The sequence below is a fragment of the Sapajus apella genome, unplaced genomic scaffold (genome assembly GCF_009761245.1).
Source record: "Sapajus apella isolate SASKATOON/1434 unplaced genomic scaffold, GSC_monkey_1.0 scaffold54, whole genome shotgun sequence".
Classification (NCBI taxonomy): domain Eukaryota; kingdom Metazoa; phylum Chordata; class Mammalia; order Primates; family Cebidae; genus Sapajus; species Sapajus apella.
The window spans coordinates 6,268,051-6,291,279 of NW_022436994.1; positions in this window are offsets into that span (position 1 = coordinate 6,268,051).

Here is a 23,229-nt window from a genome sequence, read left to right on the forward strand (position 1 = left end):
TTATATTTAAAATGATTAAAATTATATATCTATATATATACACACACACTTAAATCATTTCAGAAATAAAAACCTGTGAACATTAGGCACATATTTTAATTATTATTAATTATATATATATAAACACTTAAATATATAAATATTAATATAATATATAAATAAATATATAATATATATTATGAATAAATATATACACACACGCTTAAATCCTTTAGGGAAAAAAGCTGTAATTATTAGGCACATATCATTTTATCACCTAACTAGCAGGTAATTTAAAATTATTTTAATTGCCACTCTGTTTTTCTCACTACTGTGAAGATAATATTTGTCACTTCTTCAAACCCCTCTTGAAGAGTCCATTCATATAAAACAAGAAGCGAATACAATCATTTCGAGAGTCAGAAAGAGAACAAGATGTCCATCACTCACAGTTCAACATTAAAATGCATATTCTACAGTTCTTACTTTTTCTTATTTTTGCCTAAGGAGCTTCCAAGCATCTCTTTTCTCCTTCTTCTAAGATTGCTGCTACGACTTTCAAGGGCCTCTACTTTGCAGAGCAATTAACAGGTAGCATGATTCTGGCCCTAAATTATACTGGTAGCCACCCAATGAAAGGGATCTACCTCCTTCGAAGGTCTTCCAAAGACACTTTCAGAACCATTTCTTATCTGCACATGTACTTTGGAGCCTTAGACCTCATTATAAACAGCTTATCAAATTATTTCTTTATTTTTATGTTTTCCTCAAAAATATCCTGGTCAGTAAAATTTCCCTATTTAGTTGTGCATTTATCCTTTAGAAAACAATCTTTGAATTCGTGTTTTGCCAATCCATTGTGATGGGTTAACTTCCAAAACTTATAAAGTAGCCAATCATATTCTGTAACATAATAAACAAGTCAAATTGGAATAGTCAATATGAATACCAGAGATGAAATGCTCATAAATTCAGAAAATGATAGCAGTAATGGATTTTTCATAAAGAACCAAGGAAAGCCGTAAAGAATTTCCAAATGTCAATGTAATTTTATGGCTTCCATCCTAAAGAAAATTCAGGAGCTCGATCGTAAGCTTAGGAATAATTTTTATAAAGCTTTTCACCAACTGCTTTTTCTACTACATAAGTCCCATGGGGAATTCAGCATGGAAGCAGCCATCACTTGTGCCATGCCCCTTGATTTCTAACTTGTTCTGCTCCTCCTGTCTCCCTGCTCCTAATCCACTGCTTCGTGGAGATGCTTCTGTAGCACAGACTTAATCATCTCACTTTCATTTTCTTCTGGACCTTCGATAACTTATTTTTAATATTAATGTTTAATGGCTTTTAAAAGTCTGTTCTAAACCTTTCTTTCCAGTTCAGTCTACTGCCATCATGACACTGAAATCTGACAAAATTAAGTTAGGCACTTTTTCCTTGCACTTGTAACTTTTTGCTTCCCCACCTTGTAAATATTCATTCATTTTCCGAAAATGGGCTTTCTACCTTTATCTGTCTATGGAGCGTTCTGTTGACCCAAAGACCCAGGTGTATGAGGGTATTTTGATCTATTAAACATTTGGTCATTTCTATGCTTCCCTATCCCACTAGATCCTGATTTGCCTAAAGGTAGAGGCCAGGAATTTTACATTGCTTCTCATGTTCTAATAGAATACAGGAATATAAGAACTAAGCAAACTATTGATGTCAAACAAGCACAATTTTTGTCATAATTCCATTTAATTTGTAATAATGTGTTTGGAGTACTTTTTCTTTGCTAGGCAGTGTGTTAGACCAATTCTTGAAGGGATATTGTATGTAAGACATCTGCTTATATGCTAGTAAAGACAAACAGCATTTAAAATGTTAGCAAAAATTTTAGTCTACAGCATTAAAATGCTGAAAAGATTAAATACCGAGAAAGAATATATTTATTGAGCCTAGCCTGAAGCATTTATGGTCATATGCAACAATCTTGCATGTTCTTCACAGGTACCCCAAAACCTAAAATGCAATAAAATAAATAAATGGGGAAAAAATGAACTTTAAGAGACAGATAGGATTTGAACCCCAAAATATATGGTGAGGCCATTCTAGGTATGGAGAAGACACAGAACAACAGCAACCTGACAAGCCAAGAAGCACACATGGAGGCTGCCAGGTGGCCTCTAGGAGGAGAAAAGAAGTCCATGTTAGCCACGTTCCTTCACTTACAAAGTACAGATACACTTCACACTCTTATTCTTGAACTAGGCCTCCTCCAGTCCTTCTGTGCTTTCTAAGTGTCCACATTCCTTGACCAGAGTGCATGCAAATGCTTGTCTCAGAAGCTGGGCACTGCCTCCTCAGTCATGTGCCTGTCACAGCCAGTTCTGACCTATCTCAGCTTTCAGGGTGAAAGTGGTGCTGAATGAATGTGCGGCTTCTTTCAGTGCAGAGTCTCTACTCTGTCAGGCCTATGATCCCTTTTGATTAAGATATATAAATATTGGGAAACAAAATAAATCTTAGGGCACCCGAATCACTAAACAAAAAGAAAATGTCAAGCTGGGAACTATGTTGAGCAAACCTGCCTCTCATTTTATTCTTAGATATGATAGCTACAAAGATTGTAAAAAGCTACATACCTCCCTCACAATTTACCCACAAGGGAATTTCTTATGGACAAAGGACCAGCAGAACTCAAAGTCATCCCTCTGCTCACATGAGACAAATGCATATGTGATCGTTTCCTTGCACTAAGCCAGACTAAGGCATAAGTGACTAATCCTGCGCATTGTGCGTTCAGTGAAAGACTAATTAGAAACTCAAAAGAACGTAATCATTTGTCTCTTATCAACCGATAACGTGGAAGCCTACTTTCCACTTCAAGTTGTCTTGTCTTTCTGGACTAAACCCATGTACATCTTACATATATTGATTTCCCTTCATGTATCCCTAAAATGTGTCAAGTCAACCTGTACCTCGGCCACCTTGGGCACATGTCAAGACATCCTGAGGCTGGGTCCATAACCTTGGTAAAATAAACTTACTAAATTGATTGAGACCTGTTTTAGATACTTTCTGGTTTACTATACACACATACACACATACACACACACACACACACACACACACACCCTGAAACACAAGCTTCCATCTTTGAAGAACTACTACAGAATGGCAGTGCTGTAAATGCTGCCTGAGAGAGCTGTACTGAAGTACATGTATCCATCTATTAACTAAGTTGTTTAATTTTTTTCCCTAATGAGTTGCATAACTTCTTGGCGTATTTTGGTTACAAATATTCTGTAAAATGTGAGAATATTTTCCTCCAGTCTATGGGTTGTCTATTTATTATTCATTTAGCTCATTAATAAATGTTATTAATGAAGTTCATTTAGTCTATTTCTATCCCATATAGATATCCAGTTTTTACTCTGCAAAGATTATAAAAAGCTGCATAAAACCTACCTCCAGTTTTTATTTGGGCATATATATGGCTTTTACTTGGCCTGTTGAATAGTTACCTTTGCTTATGGAATTGCTGTGGCATTAGGGTTAAAAAACAATTTACTCTACAAGTATGAGCATATCTCTGGACTCAGTTCTATTTCATTCATCTATTTGGGTATCTTGAGTGCTGTATCTTTGTAGTAATTCTTGAAATCATGCAGTGTAAATTCTCCAATTCTAGTATTCCTTCTAAAGATTGCCTGTGTTCTTCTAGGTCATTTACATTTCCATAAACATGATAAAATCAGAATTCCATTTGTTAGAACCAAGTTACAGGGATTTTGAATGGGACCGCACTGAATGTATACACCAATTTGGAAATTGTTTAGTAATTCTCATTGTAGAGCTCTTTCTCCTCCCTGATTAGCTGTATGCCTATGTATTTTATTCTTTTTTGTGGCAGTTGTGAATGGGAATGCCTTCCTGATTTGGCTCTTGGCTTGGCTGTTCTTGGTGTATAGAAATGCTAGTGATATGTGCACATTGATTTTGTATTCTGAAACTTTGCTGAATTTGTTTATCAGCTGAAGGAGCTTTTGGGTAGAGACTATGAGGTTTTCTAGATATAAAATCATGTCACATACAAACAGAAATAATTTGACTTCCTCTCTTCCTATTTGTATGGTCTTTACTTCTTTCTCTTGCTTGATTGCTCTGACTAGGGCATCCAATAGTGTATTGAATAGAAGTGGCACAAGTGGGCATCCCTATCTTGTGCCATTTAACAAAGGGAATGCTTCTGACTTTTACCCATTCAGTGTAATGTTGGATGTGGGTTTTTTGTAGATGGCTGTTATTATTTTGAAATGTGTTCCTTCAATAGCTAGTTTATTGAGGGTTTTTAGCATGAAGAGACGTTGAATTTTGCCAAAAGTCTTTTCCCTGTCTATTAAGATAATCATCTGCTTTTTGTCTTTAGTTATGTTTATGTGATGAATCAAATGTACTGATCTAAAAATTTTAAACCAACCCTGCATCCTGGGGATGCCTACTTGATCATGGTGGATTAGCTTTTTGATGTGCTTCTAGATTCATTTTGCAAGTATTTTCTTGAAGATTTTTGTATCTATGTTCATTAAGCATATTGGCCTGAAGTATTGTTTTTCTGTTGTGTCTCTGCCAGGTTTTGATATCAAGATGATGCTGGCCTCATAGAATGAGTTGGGGAGGAGTCCTTCTTCCTAAATTATTTGCAGTAGTTTCTGTAGAAAGGGTACCAGCTCTTCTTTGCATATGTGGTACAATTCGGCTGTGAATCCATCAGATCCTGGGAGTTCTTTGGTTATTAGGCTGTTACAGATTTTTGTTATTGGTTTGTTGAAGAAATCAATTTCTTCTTATTGTTTCAGTCTTGGGAGTGTATATGTGTCCAATAATTGATACATCTCTTCTAGGTTTTATAGTTAGTGTGTATAGAGGTGTTCATAGTAGTTTCTGATGGTTATTTCTATTTCTGTGAGGTCAGTGATAACATTCCCTTCATTATTTCTAATTTTGTTTATTTGGATCTTCTCTCTTTTCTTCTTTATTAGTCTAGATAGTGGCCTATATAATTAACTTTTTCAAAAACAAATTCCTGGATTTGTTGATATTTTGAATTTTTTGAATTTCAATTTCATTCAGCTCTGATTTTGCTTATTTCTTGTCTCCTGCTAGCTTTTGGTTGATTTGTTTGTGTACTTCAGTTCTTTCAGTTGTGATGTCAGGTTGTCAATTTAAGATCTTTCTAATTTTCTGATGTATGCTATGAATTTCCCTCTCAATACTGCCTTACCTGTCTGTGTCCCAGAGGTTCCAGTATGTTTTATCATTGTTTTCATTAGTTTCAAAGATCTTCTTGATTTCTGCCTCAATTTCATTATTTACTCAAAAGGTGTTCAGGAACATGTTGTTTAATTTCCATGTAATTGCATGGGTTTGAGCAATGTTCTCAGTCTTGTCTTCTACTTATATTTCACTGTGGTCTGAATGCGTATATTTTTGAATGGTATGATTTTTGATCTTTTGCCTTTGCTGAGGATTGTTTTATGTCCAATTATGTGGTCAATTTTAGGATACATGCCATGTGGCATTGAGAAGAATGTATATTCTGTTGTTTTGGGGTAGAGAGTTCTGTGGAGGTCTATCAGATCCATTTGGTCCAATGTTGAGTTTATGTCCTGAATAATTTCTTTGTTAATTTTCTGCCTTAATGATTTGTCTAACACTGTCAGTGGAATGTTGAAGTTTCCCAAATAGATTTTAGGTTGCTGATGTTTATGTGTTTTCTTGGATTTTTTTTTTTCTCTCTGAACCTTAAATATGTTGTTTCAGTGCCTTCTGTATTCTTTTGCTTCTGATGGTAAGTTCACAGATATTCTATCCTTCCCATACCCCACTGCAGTACCTAATGTATTATGTCTTTTTCCTCTTCAACTCCTTTGAAATTTTTTCATTATTTTATATTGCAGTCATATGATTATGGGCATGATTTGGTTTGCTGCTCTGTATTTATTCTGCCTGGGATTCACTAAGCATTTTAGATATTAGGATTAATATTGTTTATCAAGTTCTAAAAAATCATGACCAATATTAGTTAACATGTATTCTACTCAGTTTCTCCCTTGTCTTCTCTCATATGTTAGGAGCCTTGGCATTGTCCCACATGTTACTGAGACTCTATTTACTTTTTAAGATTTTTTTTTCTGTAGTTTAATATGTTCAAATGACTTTTCCTCAATTTCACTGATAATTTATGCTATTAACCTCAAAGAGTGAGGGCTTTACCTCAAATATTTTATTCTTCATTTCTATGATTTTCATTTCGTTCTTGATACAGTTTCAAGTTTATCATTAATATCTGCATTTTTTCCTACTAGGTTGATATTTCCTTTAAGATCCTCAATATATTTTAATAGCTACTTTAAGTTAACATTTTATTTCTACATTTTGGATATATATCTATGGACAGATGTGTTTTTCTGATTATGGGTTCAATTTTCCTGTATCTTCACATTTAATAATTTTTAGTTTTATACTGAGCACTATAGATATTATCTTACAGACTGTCTGGATTTTGTTTTGTTTCTTTAGGAAAGCAGTTGCAGTTTTTAATGTGGGTTTGTTCTCTTTGAATACTGCTTGTAACCTTTTACAAGATGAGCTGAGTAGTCCCTACTTTTGAGCTGCATTAGCACTGTCCATAGATGTGGTATTACTGGAGTATCTTTCTTTTGATTAGGTGCTTAATCACTCTGGCTGGTTGGAGTTGAGGAGCTCCCAGTCCCGTGGATGCTCCAGATATTTCTTGTATCATAACACCTCAGAACTTATTTTTCCACTAAAAAACTTTTTTTTTCCACTTCCTTCTTTGGATAGCTAAGTAGTCATCCATCCTATAAATGCACAATTTAATATTTTACCAACTGCTAAAGAAGAGCCTTAGGCAAATTTCTAGAGGTTTTCTCCACTTAGCTCCCTTCCCTCTGAACCTGCCTCCAGATTCTAACCTACAGTGTTTCAGTAGTTCTGAACTCTCATGTCTCCCTCCACAGTTCTATAGGACCAGCATGCTGTGCCCCATCTCCAACCTGCTGCTGTGATGCACAAAGAGCTGATGCTAGATATACTGTGTGGCTTACCTCCCTTGTTCCCCTTCCCTCATAGATCGCAATTTTGCTGACTATCCAATAAGATAAACATTTATGTCATGTAGTTTGTTGAGTTTTGCAGCTGTTTATGGGAAGAGAACTAATTCTGCGCTGGCTACTCCATCATAGCTGTGAACACTACTATTATATTTTAATTTCTGTGTCCTCCTAATTTGGTTTGAGTTCTGTGGCTGCTGTTGTTGAATATTTCTACAACTTTTCAGAATTTGCCGTATATACTGGCAATAACCTTATTAAGGATGTCATTCTTTTCCGATTTATATTGCCCCAGCTACTTCACAGCCAGCATTCCTTTCTTTATTCTCACTGTCTTTCTTCCACTTATTTTGTTTCCAGTACAGAACATTCAGTGTTTTTTGTAAAACACAGAAATATCTGCACTTGGAATTCCAACAAAACTAATTACTATGCCACTTGCAAATGTTTGCGATCTGTTTCTTTCTTATTTTGGGAGTATCATATGTAATTTCTCCATCAGGCACCAATGCATCCTACACCCTCACATTCAATCTCTTCAACTTCAAACACCTGAAATCACCTTACAATGCCTGAGTGGCCCACACTTTGCCTTTTTTTTTTTCAGGCTATTGATCCCAATTTAAAAAAAAAAAAATTTGCCCCAAACTTTCATCCCCCATCACCATGCCTGCTTAAATTATATTCAGCTTCCAGGTTTAGCATAGATCTCATTTCTCAAAAATGCCTTTCTCAAATGTTCCAAATATGGGTCAAGGTCACTGCAGTATGCTCTATAGCACAGTATCTTACATAAGATAAACACTCTGCACACAAACCAATGTACTTGCCTGTATCTCCCCCATTAAAAGTGAATAGAGGCAGGGGGTTTTTACGTTGTTCGACATTGTATCTGACACCCAGGATACTGTTAGTTTTGTATGTTAAATGCTAATCTAAATGGTTGAGAAAAGGTAAATAAGGTCCATTCACAACTTTTGAAGTAACTTACAATAAAATCGACAAATCAAGACTCAAACACAGCAGAAGAAACAAAAGCAACAAATTACCACAAGCTTGGAGGCTTAAAATAACAAAACCTATCCTTTCACAGTTTTGATGATGAAATTCTGAAATAACCATGTGGGCAGGTCTGTGCTCCCTCAGGAGGTTGGGGGAAAACACCTTCCTTGCCCCTTCCTGCTTCTGGTGGCCATCAGCATTCCTGGCTTGTGCATCACTCTCTCTACTCAATCTTCACGTCTTCCTATTGCCTTCTCTTGGGTGGGGAGGTGAATCTAATTCTGTCTTCCTTTTAGAATAATATATTCTGTCTTCCTCTTAGAATAATTATCTGGATTATTATCCTGGATTATTCTGTGCTAGGTGAGCCCTAAATGCTCACCTAGCACAGAATAATCCAGGATAATAGTCCAGATAATTATCAAGAATAATCTCTTCCTCTCGAGCTCCTTCATTTAATAACACCATCTGCCATTTGAGGTAGGAGGCAGATTCTGGTGATTGAAATGTGGAGGTGTGCTTAAGGCCACCATTCTACTCTCCAGAGCAGGTCACAATGAGGTAGTTCCAAAGAGAGAAGTATAAATCAAGACATCTGAGGTTCAGAAAAATCAAGACTTTCCTGACATTAAAAAAAAAAAAAAAAAAAAACTTTGAAAATGAGTAGAAGTTTTACAGATGATGCTATGAGAAAAACAGTCCAGTTTCAAAAGGTTATAAAATTACAAAGATGGTGCAGAACATAATAAGGATTACTCCAAATTCTAGAGTATGAAACATACTAAAGACCATAAAAGGAAGTTTTGATACAAAAAAAAAAAACCACAGAAGTATAGTTTAGATAACAGAAATTCTTGGAAATAATTATTTATAGTTTGTGATATCTATTAAGATATTTAAAGGAATAAGACATTTTTGAGCAAAAGAATGACACAAATAAAGCCTGATAGAGATTTCTCTGAGAGGTGTGTGTGCAACAATTGTGATGTGGAAATTAACCTGTCCATTAGTTAATGTGATCTTGTAGGTTATTATTTTTTCTGTTAAATATCATGGCGGGAAATCTTGTTATTGGCATTAAAAATATAAAAATGTTGGCAATATAATTGAAGACAAAATAAAATGAGCTAACAAATTACCTGCAAGAAACAGGAAATAAAAAATATATATTTTAGTCACTACAATGGTGAATGCTATAAAATGTATAAATAATTTGAAAATCATTTAAGCATTTAGAAGTATGTGTTGGGATTTTGGTTTTACATAAGCTGTAAAGTTAAAGCAAAGCATATGTTTCTGTCACCATAAGATTAGATTTGATTGAGTGTACTGCTAGCATCGTTTTCTTAGGGAAAAGAAGAAATTAAATTGCTCCCAGCTTTGCTGTATGTAAATTTATTTTTCTCCCCATGACAATTACATCTTCTTGCACAGAACTGTATATCTAGTACATACCCAGTTTTACTTTTAAAATGATACACATATTCAGGTCGGGTGCAGTGGCTCACACCTATAATCCTAGCACTTTGGGAGGCTAAGGTGGATGGGTGGTCAGGAGTTCGAGACCATCCTGGTCAACATGGTGAAGCCCTGTCTGTACTAAAAATACAAAAATTAGCTGGGCGTAGTGGCATGTGCCTGTAGTCCCAGCTACTCATGAGGCTGAGGGAAGGAGAATCACTTGAACCTGGGAGGCAGAGGTTTCAGTGAGCCAAGACTGTACCATTGCACTCCAGCCTGGGTGACAGAGCAAGACTCCATCAGAGCGAGACTGTCTCAAAAAACAAAACAAAACAAAAAACTATGAACATATTCACAAGAAATTTACCAAGAAATATTTATTTCTACATCTTCAAGGTACATTTTTAAATTTCTATTATATTTTAGGAATATTTAGTCATAACTTTTGTAATTCCATTTATCAGGGTGTTCCGCTTCTATTTTTTACATTTTGTACTCTATTTCCCAATATGTTCATTCAAAATGGTGTCAAGAAATATGATTTCCCAAGGAACTATGGGAACTTTTAGAACCGAAGAACCAAGGAGTGGAAGGAATTTGTTTTCTAAATCAAAACAAGATAGCTAATGTTCATGTGTAAAATGACATTTACTTAACATTATATTTTTCATTGTTTTTAGAGTAAACATATTGTTCCTCATTTAAAGCGAAAGCTTTGTTTCAGTGGGAAAAATCGCATGCCCCGTTTAAGAGTATAATAGAGGGCCAGGCGCGGTGTCTCATGCCTGTAATCCCAGCACTTTGGGAGGTCTAGGCGGGCGGATCATGAGGTCAAGAGATCAAGACCATCCTGGCCAACATGGTGAAACCCCGTCTCTACTAAAAATACAAAAATTAGCTGGGCGTGGTGGCATGCGCCTGTAGTCCCAGCTACTCGGAAGGCTGAAGCAAGAGAATTGCCTGAACCCAGAAGGGGGAGATTGCAGTGAGCCGAAATCCCTCCACTGCACTCCAGCCTGGCGCCTGCTGACACAAAGAGACTCTGTCTCAAAAAAAAAAAAAAAAAAAAAAAAAGAGTGCAATAGAGATAACCGATCTTTATTTTTATTTTAATTTAGAAGTCATCATATACTGTTTCATTGAACTTCCTTCAAAAGCCAGTCTTCAGAAAATTAACTGATGTTTGATGTAATAAAAAGGTCATGTCTAACTGATATTCACAACACTCTTTATACCATATTCTTGCAAAAAGTCAAATTTATCTTAAAAAGTGTTTAGAGCTCATTTACAGTGTATCTAAATTACAAAGGGTTGAGGAACATGATAAATGTCACCATGAGAAAAACTGACTAAAACTCCTCAAGTTTACATCATGAAAAAGTACATATAAATGCACAGAAGGGATGTATTCCTGTTTAAAAAAACAATTAGCAGCATTTACTGGGGTGGGCCTATAGACCTTCTTATTTCTAATAAAGATATTTATTTTGATGTGAAATTTTAAAACAGGCTGGGTATTAGACATTAGTAAAGAGCAATTGCAGTTTTGTCAGTTGTGATAATGGCACTATGGTTGTGTTAGAAAATGTCCTCATTTTTGTAGATAGATGTTGGATTATTTATGAGTGAAACATTATGACACATATAGTCGTCCTTAAAAATTTTTAGCAATAACAATAAAATCCAAAGGATAAAATAAATATGCTAAAAATTTAACAACTATAAATATAGGTTATGAGTTAACAGTGTCAATTATACCCTTGTCTCTAATTTTATATAGGTTTCAAAATGTTTATAATAAATAAGTACTCTTTTAAAATACTCCTGAGTGCTAAAGCAAGGTAAATGAGTACTTAGAAATCTCTTAAGTACCCGATGAAAACATATGTAAAGAATGCTACAAATCATCAATAGATAGAATTAACTCATCCATTTCTGCCTGATCAAAATTAGCTTAGGAATTTCATTATAATTATTAGGTTGGTGCAAAACAATTTGCATTTTTTGCTGTTTAAAGTAATGGCAAAAATGGCAACCACTTTTGCACCAACCTATAGTTTTAAAGGAGAGAGAAAATTCAGCCATTTAGGGGAGCTTGAAAAGACAGAGATAAGGCAAGACGGTGTTGTTATATACTTCATAAAGATGATCTTCAGAAAAATTAAGTTGGTCAAAAAGAAAATTAGCAAAGCTCAGGCTCAGGGTTCAAATGTAGACCAACTGGCTCCAGTATTCCTGCTGCATCCTCCTCCATGTTCCCTTTTCCCTGAAAACATCATCTTTGCACAGTTTATAGGACTACAAATGGTAGCGCAGTTAGAAATACATAGATGTACACAGGAGAAAAATGTGTACTCAACACCAATAGTGTCCATGAGTCAGTCATTAGGATAGGCCATCTGGTCCTGGGAGGGATGGCTCGAATTGACACCCCTCTGTCTCAACAGCGATGTTGAACTAGTTGCTTCTTAGTCATAAAACATTCTGGGATTGTTTGGGGTTTTCAGAATAAAATGAATAGCATAGATATCAGAAAAGTAATGATGGCTGTGAATAGATATAAACCAGAATTCCTCACAGCAAGGGAAATGAGTTGACAGGGATTTGGAGTGAACCGCAAAGAAGAAACAAACTTGGATAAGAGTCCCCACCCTCTCAGGGTGTCAGGCAGGTCATGTTGAAGAGTGTGTGGCTATGGTCAGCTAGATGGTAGGGGCTTTCACAGAAGCGGCCCAGGCCAAAATGGCAAGCAGAAAACCATGCCCTGGGTGGCCAGCAAGACTCTGGGAAGCCATCCATTTTTATGCCACTGAAAAGTGAAACTTGCTGTGAAGCCTCTACCTGGATGAGGACAGTTGTCACTTGGTGCAATGCACGGGGTCGTCAGCCTGGCACCACAGGAGCAGGATGGGGGAAGCACAGCAGAGCCCAGAAGACAGCATCTTCCTAGGGCAGTGTCTCTCCAGCACCCTCTACTGGCAATGGTTAGCATTGTGCCAGCTGTCAAAGGAAAATTATTTACAGGGTCCAGCTCCAAGTGCCCCAAAGGAGGGCAAAGAAGGATTTAGAGTTGAAAGGCAAAACATGGATGACTGGCACACATACCGAAATGACCTAAATGATACTGCTTCAATAAAGCAGGCCTGCATCATCACATTCTGTGTTAAACGCTTTACTCATATTTCTTCTACCTCTGTTTTCAGTTTGATATCATTGCTTGATGATCTATCACCTCCGCTGTTTTACAAATCCTTTGAGAACAAAACACGTGTTATCTTAAGTTTTTACGAATATGCAGACTTATAACCACATAAATTGTACACAGTGAGAATGCAACAAATATTTGTATATTAAGCAAATGTTATAGTTGCTTTATAGAGTTTTCAATGCCTTTTTTCTTACCGTATAAACTGAGGAAATTATATACTAAAGAAAATGTGATTTTTTCAAGTAAATGCATTTTGGAAGATTTATTTTTTAATGTTTCAATATCATCCATTTTAAGTGAAAACTTAAAAAATATTGTTACTCTTAATATTTTTCAAAATTATCACGAACCAGAAAATAAAGGAGTATTGTCAACATGATAGCCTAAATAAAGCTGTGTTAAACATTTCATAAAGGTAAAACCTTAGTCAGATTTATACTCTTCCATAATGGTGTCCTGTCTTGCCCCCTGCTTCGGTCCAACAGCTCTGGTCCAGGGTCTTGCTCTTGGCGGTCATTCAGGCCCTCCTGCTTCCCCCTGAGCATAACAGTGGGGCTGGGTGAGTCGGTGTGATGCTCCTGTGTCCTTCTGTATTGAAAAGGATTTAACGCCCTCTCAGAGAATGCTTATTAATCTATTACCACTCTAAATTTTCTTGAAATCTTTTAGCTCAAGACACTGATATCTCTTTACCTTATCAAATTATATTCTTTTTGAGGGTAAGGCCTCTGGCTGGGATATTATATAACCAAATTTTGATTTTCAAAGTTTATTATAAATGCAATAAAATAGTAATTTGTTATGAAAGGTTTTCCCAGTCCTAAAGAAGCATGATGGGTGTATTCTCTGCCATGATTAATATACTTAGTGAGTATACTTGGTGAATATTTGGGAGGCTTATTGGAGGAATGGGACAAATGCTGGTCTTGAAATGAGTAGACCATGGTTTCCAAGCCAAACCCAGTTCTTTTGAAGCTCAAATTATGCATTTCTAATGAATAATCTAAATGATAATATTATATTTAGATGATAATATTATCTAAATGATAATAATGATAATTTATCTTCCCATTTCATCAAGATTGTGTGAATATCCATATATCTAAAGTATATTAAGTTTCACTAGTGTTGTATTCCACAAATCCAGGAATTTTTTAAAAATTATAAAAGCATGATTATGCTAGCTCCAGAGCACCCATTTTACTAATAGAGGAAGACTTAATTTAGTCTAATCTGGTACACTTTGTCTAGTTCTATAATCCTTAATTCAAATTCAAGTATTATTATCTCAATCACTGTCCAATTCAAATCTACTTCTCACTGATCTCTTCCCCTTCTCAAGGGTTTCCTTTTTTACCTCTTTTAGACATGCTTCCACATTATGGGGTTTCTGGGTCTTACGGGGAGTAAAGTGACTGTCACAAAAATGAGCCCCAGAGGAGCAGCACCAGTTGCATCTTTGGCTGCTGTGGTCTTTACCAGGTGACCAGGCTGCAGTGACAGCTGCATAAAATGAGGGACTAGAGATGTTCCCTGGCCATTTTTTGAGTCAGTCTGATATCGTGACCACTGATGTTGGAGTGTGGCTTCAGATCACGTTGTGCCCCTCACCTTGCAGGTGCAGGGGACCGACAGGTGGACAGCAGCTTCCAGGACACCTGCCAGGCAATGCCTGCTCTTCAGATGACATTTCAAGCTTCTCACCTCCAGAGGAGATTCAGAAATCCATTCCATAATTTCAGAAATATTCCTTATACTCAATCTTCTGCAGGGGGTATTGGAAGCTAGAGAAAGACACACCCTCTAAGCCTGCTGCTCCCTATTCCAAGCTCCTTGGGAGGCAACAAAACAGCAAATGTCCATCTTCTCCCATGTGCCTTCTTTCAGAACTCTTTTGTGGTTTATATCTAGCCCTCCAGCATTGCTGAGTAGAACAAGATGTCCTCTAGTTTATGTGTTTTCCTGATCAGTTTGTGATTGGAAAGTTGACAGCAGATACTAACACAGTAAGTGGATCCCATAAGGGTTTGACTGGGGTGGAGGACAACAGAACTCTTCTTTGGAAACCTCATAGTATTGACACAGAATTATTCCATGATAACTGAAAATGAGATAGGTGAATGCAGTTTGGAAATGGCAAGATTATATATAAATATAACACATGAAAGTGTGCATAAATAGATTGGGTAACATCTAAAATACATTGTACTGAATGTATCTTTTTAACAGGGGTCAGTCATAAAAAAGCAATGGCTCAGACTTTCTACTTAGGATCATAGAAATCTTTACACCATCCTCTATCATACATGTCTGAGAACAGAAAAATAACTCAAACTGTTTTTTTTTCTTTGCTCTCACTCCACAACAGTAATAATCATCTACACAGAAGAGTTCTCTGACCAAATGTGTGGGGATTTCTCCCCACCAACAAGCGAGCAATAGTTTCTGCAGCAGACACCTGCGGGATATCCTCCAATTCAATTCTGACACTATGTATCTGGAGATCGTAGCAGATCTCACAGGTAGAGGGCTCAGTTCACAAGACTTCCCTCCTTCCCCACTTCTGATGCCAATCTAAACCCCCATGTTATTTTAACGTTACAACTCAGGTTTTCAGAACCCTCTTGTCAGCTTCAATTAATTTGCTAGAGCAGTTCACAGAACTCAGGCAAACATGTATTTACATTTACCAGTGTATTACAAGGGATATGAAAGATACAAATAAGAGCTACATGAAGAGATACACAGGATGAGATCTGGAAGGGTTTAAGTACAGGAACCTCTGTCCCTGTGGAGCTGGGGGGTGCCACCCTCCTGTCATGTGAATGAGCTCTTGTGCAGCTTCCGGTCAGCCTCCGTGTGTTCAGAAGCTCCTTGGACTCTGTCCTGTTGGGTTTTTATGGAGGCTTCATTATGTAGGCATGACTGATTAAACCATTGGCCATCAGTGATCAACTAGACCTTTAACCCCTTTTCCCTCCCCTGAAAATTTAATCACTCCGTGCATTTTGCTGATTCTCCTGCCCATCTAGTGGTTTCCAAGGCTTTCCAAAAATCGCCTCATTAACATAAATTCAGGTGTCTTTGAAAGGGCTTATTGTAAATAAAGAAAGGCTGCCTTTAACCTTTATTGTTCAAGATCTAGTTCAGGAATCAAGGACGAAGGCTAAATACTTGAACAAAAGTTATTCTTATTGCTCTAGTCGCTTAGGAAGTGACAAGGCTCACAGGAGCTGAGAGCCAGAAGTAATGGATGAACATCAAAGTACTTATACCCTAATATCATGGTGTGTATGTGATGAATAATGAGTATATTTTCCTAACCCACAGATATGTTTAAGAAGAAGACAGTATGTGTTCAGAGTGGAGTTGAAAATGTCAGGATCCAAAAACAGAAAGAGAAGGCTTATAAGGACTCCGGTGAAGCAAACTTCTTAGAATAAAGGAAATAACCTCTGAGGACAAGCTTGCTTCTCCAACCAGGGAGGTTATAAGGGATAATCCCGGCAGAAGAAAACATTTTTCTCTTTAATGAACGGTTGATTTAGCAAATTCATTTAGGAGTTGGACGAGAGATACTCTTGGCATTTCTGATCAAGCAGGCCATCATAAGGCTAATCAAATTTGCCTAAGTATCTGCCAAGCAGACTAGACTTGATCTTATTTGTTACTATACATTACTAGCACTTTACTGCTAAAGATGAAAGGCCTTTCTGACGCCAGTAAAAATTACACACTAATGAACTGTCAGGAAATATCTGAGCTAAGGCATTAGGCCACCTTCAAAATGACTTCTGATCCTTGTTAACTTAAATATGGTAATGCCTTCCATACCATGTTACTGTATGTTTTATGAAGGGAGTAAAGGTCATGCACTTTCTAATTCCATACATGTCATTCTTTATAGAAAACAATATGCATAATTTTTATTACACCCTGTCAAATTGAGGCACTAATTAACACTATTATGGTTTGCAGGAATGCATTCAAGTCTGAATATATCAGTCATTAATTTCAGCAACTATGAGGAGGTAAAAATGCCATCAAAAGAAGACCTAGAGACAAACGAGAATGCAGCATTTCAAGGGAGCAATTAATGCCCTGGAAACTTTCATTTCACAATAAAATCCTCAGCAATAAAGAAATGACGGCAATTTAGCAAAACCGGCATCAGCTGAGCTTTGGATTTAACAAAAAAATAACATGGGATCTATCACTGTCAGTGATAGTTTTATTCCAGAGAATTTAAACAAAAAACAGAGCCTTGAAGAATGTGCCAATATGTATGTGGATCAAGTGTTTGTCAACTGAATTCATTCATTTTTTACATTACAGACCACATAAAAAGTCATACAAAAATGATCTTGACTCTAGAAAAATTTAATAGCTATAAAAGCTTATTTTCAAACAACTAAAATCACAATTCAGAGATTTCTTACATTTAAGACCTATATAAAGGTAAGTATTCTCTTAGTTTTCTCATTATTTCATGTTTTAAATACAAGGTTTTGACATGTAGAAAGTACATTTTTTTAAAAGGTTTCTAGAATCCTTCCATCCTAAAAATCTAGTCATTTAGGAAGTAACAAGGCTCACAGGAGCTTGTAATTATAGCTAATCCACATAATTTTATTGAAGTTAATAACCTAGTATGTTTTGTAAACCTATTCCATGAAGGAAATTATTTTTCTACTCACTTTATTCAATAGATTATGTTTTATTCAGTTAGTTTATTTTAAATTTAACATTTACTCTGTGTTATAAGCTATGCTAAATGCCAAACTTAGTGCAACAGATAAATCATTCCATGCGTGTTATTTTGGCTTGCTTTCTATATTTGTATTACTATAATAAATATCAGTTAAATTAAAATATTTATGCTCAAAACATTTTTAGATTATTTTTCTTAGAATAAGTAGTTGAAAATGAATAATAATTATGTAGTCCTTACTACATTCTGATCAATTGATATCCATTTATGCCAGGGTATACTAATATTCTCAAATGTAACCAGATTTGCATATTATTATTAAGCGTATAATATCTGTCAGAACAAGGTGACATTTTCACCAAAGGTTAGATATCTCAACAAGATAATATATTGAACTCTATAAACTGCTTCATAATATCAGATCATAGAAGTATAAATTTTTGCTGTAGCCAGGAGATAGGCTCTTTGCTATTGCAAGTTTTTGATTCACAGTAGGAAAAAGTTTAAGTGAGTATGAATGTTTGTGCTCATTGTTAGAAATGTGTTTCTTTCTCTGTTAATAAAATCCACTGGCCTAGTTTATTAAAAAGAAAGGCAGAGATTAGTAGAAGAAAGAGAATAAAAGATAAGTGAAACAAGAGAGAGAAGTTGACAAAAGAAAATACAATAGAAAAATAAAAATTACTAAAAAAAAAGGAATCAAGTCATTATATTAAGGACATGATTGTTTTGGAGCAGCACATCAGTGGAGAGAGAGAAAATATCTCAATGTTTTTGATCCGATGTCCTTCCAGCCATGGCCTTTATGTCGATCTTGGAACTGGGAGACGTTAGAAGGAGGCTTCAGTAAGCATTTGGAGCACGACTGTCCAGGTATACTGTTGTCATCGGCCTCCAGGTGAAGGTAAAAAGGTACTAGCTCTCCTGGTCTAGGGGCATACTAGAAAAAACAGAGAAAAGGTCCACTATAGTGACACAAGTGGCATTATAGGAATTGATGGCAAGACGGCATTTGGGCTTGGGAAGTAAGAAATACCAGTTTTATTGATGGCCCTGAGCTCTTGAGCAAATTAATGCTTTTGTCCATTTGTTTGGGTTCTTTACTGGCAGGATAGGAGCGTTGAAAGGGCTGGTGGAGGGTATGGGAAGACCTCTGGATTAAGGTTTTCAACTACAGTAAGCCTTTGAGCAACAGGAGTTTGAAATTCATGGGTCCACTTATATGTAGATTTTCTTCTATCTTTGCAACCACTGAAACAGGGGACTTACATCTCCTCTTGTTCCCTCTTCCTCAGCCTACTTAATATGAAAAGGACAAAGATAAAGACCTTGATGATAATCTGATTCCATTTAATAAATAGTAAATATATTTTATCTTCATTGTGATTTCATAATAACATTTCCTTTTTGCTAGCTTGCTTTGTTGTAAGAATATAATATATAATGCATATGACATACAAAATACATGTTAATCAACTGTTTATGCTATGCATAAGTCTTCTGGATGACAGCTGGCTATTTAACTAGTTAAGTTTCTGGGGAGTCAAAAGTTATATGCCAGTTTTCAACTGTGCAGGAGTTGGTGCCCCTGACGCCCTCATTGTTCAAGGGTCCAGTGTACAGACGTGATTCCCTCTTGCTTCTGGCTTCCAGGAATATTGGGAATGTATAGATAATTGGTGCGGTTGAATCTATCTCAACTCTTATATGTTTTCTCTTCTCTGTTGCCTATGTCAGTAAAATTTTAGCTCACAGAGCATTAGGCACCCACGATTAAGGTTTCTATCTGGGCTCTTTATAAAATATAATTGAACAGGTACATTCAGAGTAGACACGACTTGATATGAATAGAGACATCATCTGGGACCTGAATAAATTATCCCTCTGCTGTGCATTTAGTATCATGATTTCATTTGGAAAGTGCATCTCTCTATTAAATTTGCAGGAGTAATATCACAAAGCAGGAAGAAGTGTTTTTCAGTCAAGAGGTCAAAGTTTATGATTAAGGGCTGGTAAATAGGGAAAATCTGTGAGTTACACACACACAGAAGCACATCTATGTGGTATGCTTACTCCAGGGAAGGGCTGAGTAAATGTGTCTGGGTTTGATACAGTACGAGTGATATCCATATCTACCAGGAATTGATAAGAATGTCCATCTATGTTTGTGGTTAAACACCTTGAATATTTAAGGATATAGCATGATATTGGGCATGTTTTCTTTCCTGAAAGCACTCTCATTGATCTGAATTAAGAAAAATTTTTGTCTTGTTTTTCTTTGGAATGATGAGACAATTTTCTTTTCCCAATGTTCCTTCTGTTTACAATATTTACAAGTGTCATTGTTAGTAGGGGATTGGTTGGTGAGTGGACAACAGAGCTGTTTGATGGGCTGGGCCATAGGTTCCCCTTGAGTCTTGTTTTTGTTCTAAAGCCCTTTTAAAATGTTTTGTCAGGTGTTGTAGTTCTGCTAAGGGACCCGTTTTTCATTCTGATTTTTATTTTTGGATTGGAGCTTCAGTTTTAGCTTTGACTCCATTGATTAAAATGAAACGAAAGGGCTGCTGTTCCATCAGTACCTATTTCACTCCCAAAAATTGTTGGATATGTTTTTAGTTTATCCTGTAAATCTCCTACAATTTCATCCTTTTGGTTTGCATAATTGAATTATGGGTCAATCAATTTTTATGGGAAATGTTTCAGGTACGACTTTTAAGAAATTTTAACATATTTTTCTGGCATTGTTTTTTAACCTTTGGGTGTATTGTGGAAAGAAAGATCTATAGGTCCCTTCTACGTTCAGTCCCATCAGCTTTTTCTCTCAAGGATTTAGCATCCAAGGTTCAGCATTGTGCTCAGGTTCACATAGGTCAGTTAGGTCTGGATTTTATATACACACAGGAATTCTAAATTCTCCTGTAAATATATCCACTGTTTTTTGAGGGCGGGGGGTTAGAGAAATCTTTAAGTATAACACTTCAATTAAACTCAGGTTTAAGGTTTTAATTCCACAGTTGTTTGCATACTTGGCTCATGGGAGGAGCGGATTCTTAAAAGCAACTGGAATTTTAGGGTTTTAGGAGAAGTGATGGGAAAAGGAAGAGGATCTGGACAAGAGGAAAGAAGGCGCTTGAAGGAGGGAAATCACATAAGAGAGGAGGACTGGAAACAGAGAGGCAACTGGACGGAAAGGAACAGGAGAATTTACCAAGGAAAGGAGCCTATTTTCTTTCTACTTAAGATCGTCAACTTGCTCATTAACTTTGGCCAAATAATCTTTTAGTGAAGCAATTACTGATTCACAGCCTTTTTTTTTTTTTTTGGAGATTTCTGCTTACCAATTAAAAAAATACTGCCCATTGGCCTTGTGAACTCATTCCCTGTCTTTCCTAAGGTGCCTCTCAAGTAAACAATTGTCCTCAAATCAAATATTTCCCAGCATGGCCACTGAATTCCCAAATCATCCTTGGTAAAATTATGCAACTTAGAAAGATAAGTGGAAGAATTAGAATTGTCAAGGGAGTACCTATAAGAAGCCCGGGCTTTCCTGTAGCGGAGAAGACTTGAATGACCCTGTAAGTGCTGGCCACAATTGATAGGCAACAATGCTTCTGGACCTTGAGTCGTGGGCCCCCAGTCTAGTGAGTGTCTTCCTCCAAAGCCAGACCTGACAATCTGCTTGCCCTGGCAAGTGGGAAACCGGAGACATTCTTCTCTCTGGATCAATGCCTAACCCACAGGATGCAAAATCAAGAGTGAAAGAGAATCTCATTTAGTGTTATTGATGACCTGCAGCAAAGCTTGTCCAAGTAGACAATAGTTTGTTAGGTGAGAAGTGTAAATCCACAGGTCTGTGAGGGCAGCTCAGACAAGAAGCTTATAGGGTCTATGGCTATTTTCCTTCCTATAGTTCTTTTTCTTATGAGTTATAGCACTTCCAGATAGCATGACACAGAACAGGAAAACAAAAGCCTACAAAAAAAGATAAAGAGGAATAGCCCAATTCCACCAAGAATCCCGAACAAACAAGAACGGATAACAAAATCTGTTACCAAACTAAGAATAAATAGCTGAGGAACTCAATGCAAAGGAAGTGGATTATTTAGGACCTGGTGCTGCTTTAATATGTCTTCACAGTCTTGACAAGCCACCATAAGCAGGGCACAAAAGGCCTCTGTGGTACTGCACTAGGGCAAAAAGCTGGTGTCTACCACAATGGGCAATGCAGATTGAGTGTCAGTGGGACCCCTAGGATTAACTGTGGAAGTAAATAAAGACCACCCAAATGGGGGTAAGTAAAGGCTACTTATTCAGATCTGGCTGTAGCTTGCTGCTCACCACCAAGGGCAGCCTTCAACTAACCAAAATGGAGGTGTTAACAGCCCAGTCCCTTACGTCAGGCTAAGACAAATGGTGACTATACTCCAGGGCTGTCCATAGGATGAGGCTAGGGCTTGACCTTTCGAAACATGTTTCTTCCATTGCCATATGGAGCTTCTCTCACTTTTCCTGAGAGCAGTCAGTCAATGAATCATTGCAAGAGATTTCACATCTAAGAGCCTCACCTAAGACAGGGGTGCTCTGCACTGTGTATCTACTACTTTTTACCTCTTCACTCAGACTACCTTTAACAACCTGCCACCACAAATTCTCTCTGAGGAATGTACTCGTTAACCTGTTTGAAATTTTCTTTTGTTTATAAATCCCAGGAGTAGAATACTAGGTTTCTACAACTAATGTAACTACTTCCAGCCTGTTCTGATTGATGCCAACTCTCTACATTCCCACTTTAGGAAGTTTAAGTTCCCTTCAATTATTACTGAAAATACTTTTAAAATATTGACTCCCTATCTGCATTCAAGATTTATAATATTAACAATAAATCTCATGCCTTAGACCTCTTTATCCAATTTTCAAATTCCTTGATCTTATTTCAATCAAACTATGTGTATGTGGTTTGTGGATTTGAGTAATTAAGAGAATGTGTTTTTTTCAATTATGCCAGCATGGCCCCACCCCTGTGTAAATTCCTCTAAGCCTTATTTTTTTTTTCAACGTCTTGATGTTTAACTCCCAAACGATCAAGGAAATATATCACTGATGCTCACATTTTCATTCATTCAAATGACATTTTTCTTGGATGCTCAAATTCAAAGAACATTTACTGTTTTGACACTGTACCAGGCTCTAGCAGGGAATTTGAAACATAATAGATATATCTTACCTAATTGGAATATCGATTGAGCTAGTATTTAAGCTGCTACTTGGAAATATATCTATGTAATAATGGGTTCAGCTTAACAAGTGGTGTGGTTAATTGCAGGGTTGTGGACAGTTAACCAATCAATGGGGGAGGCTGCAGAATGGTGATTATGGTCTTGTAGCCCATAACAAATGGAACAATGCCAGCACATGGCTCATTTACTCACATTTCTGCTGCTTCTTCTGTGGCCAGAACTGGATTAAAGTTTGAGGGAGGAAAATGAACATTCTGCATTGACAAATCTTCTGAGATTCTTTAGGTTTTATTCCTTCATCTTATCTAGTCCATTTTTAGTACAAGTCCTTAATGAATTCTATCTACTCAGTGAAGGAGTCATAAGGGCCAATGATTCATAACTGAATCAGTCAAAACAGTCCAGTCTCTAACTAAACATTTAATGATTACTCAGTGATTTTGAGGGAACTGCACTTTTTTCCCTGTTAGCACGTTTGACACTTCTAGCCCAAGATTAGATAGAGCTCTT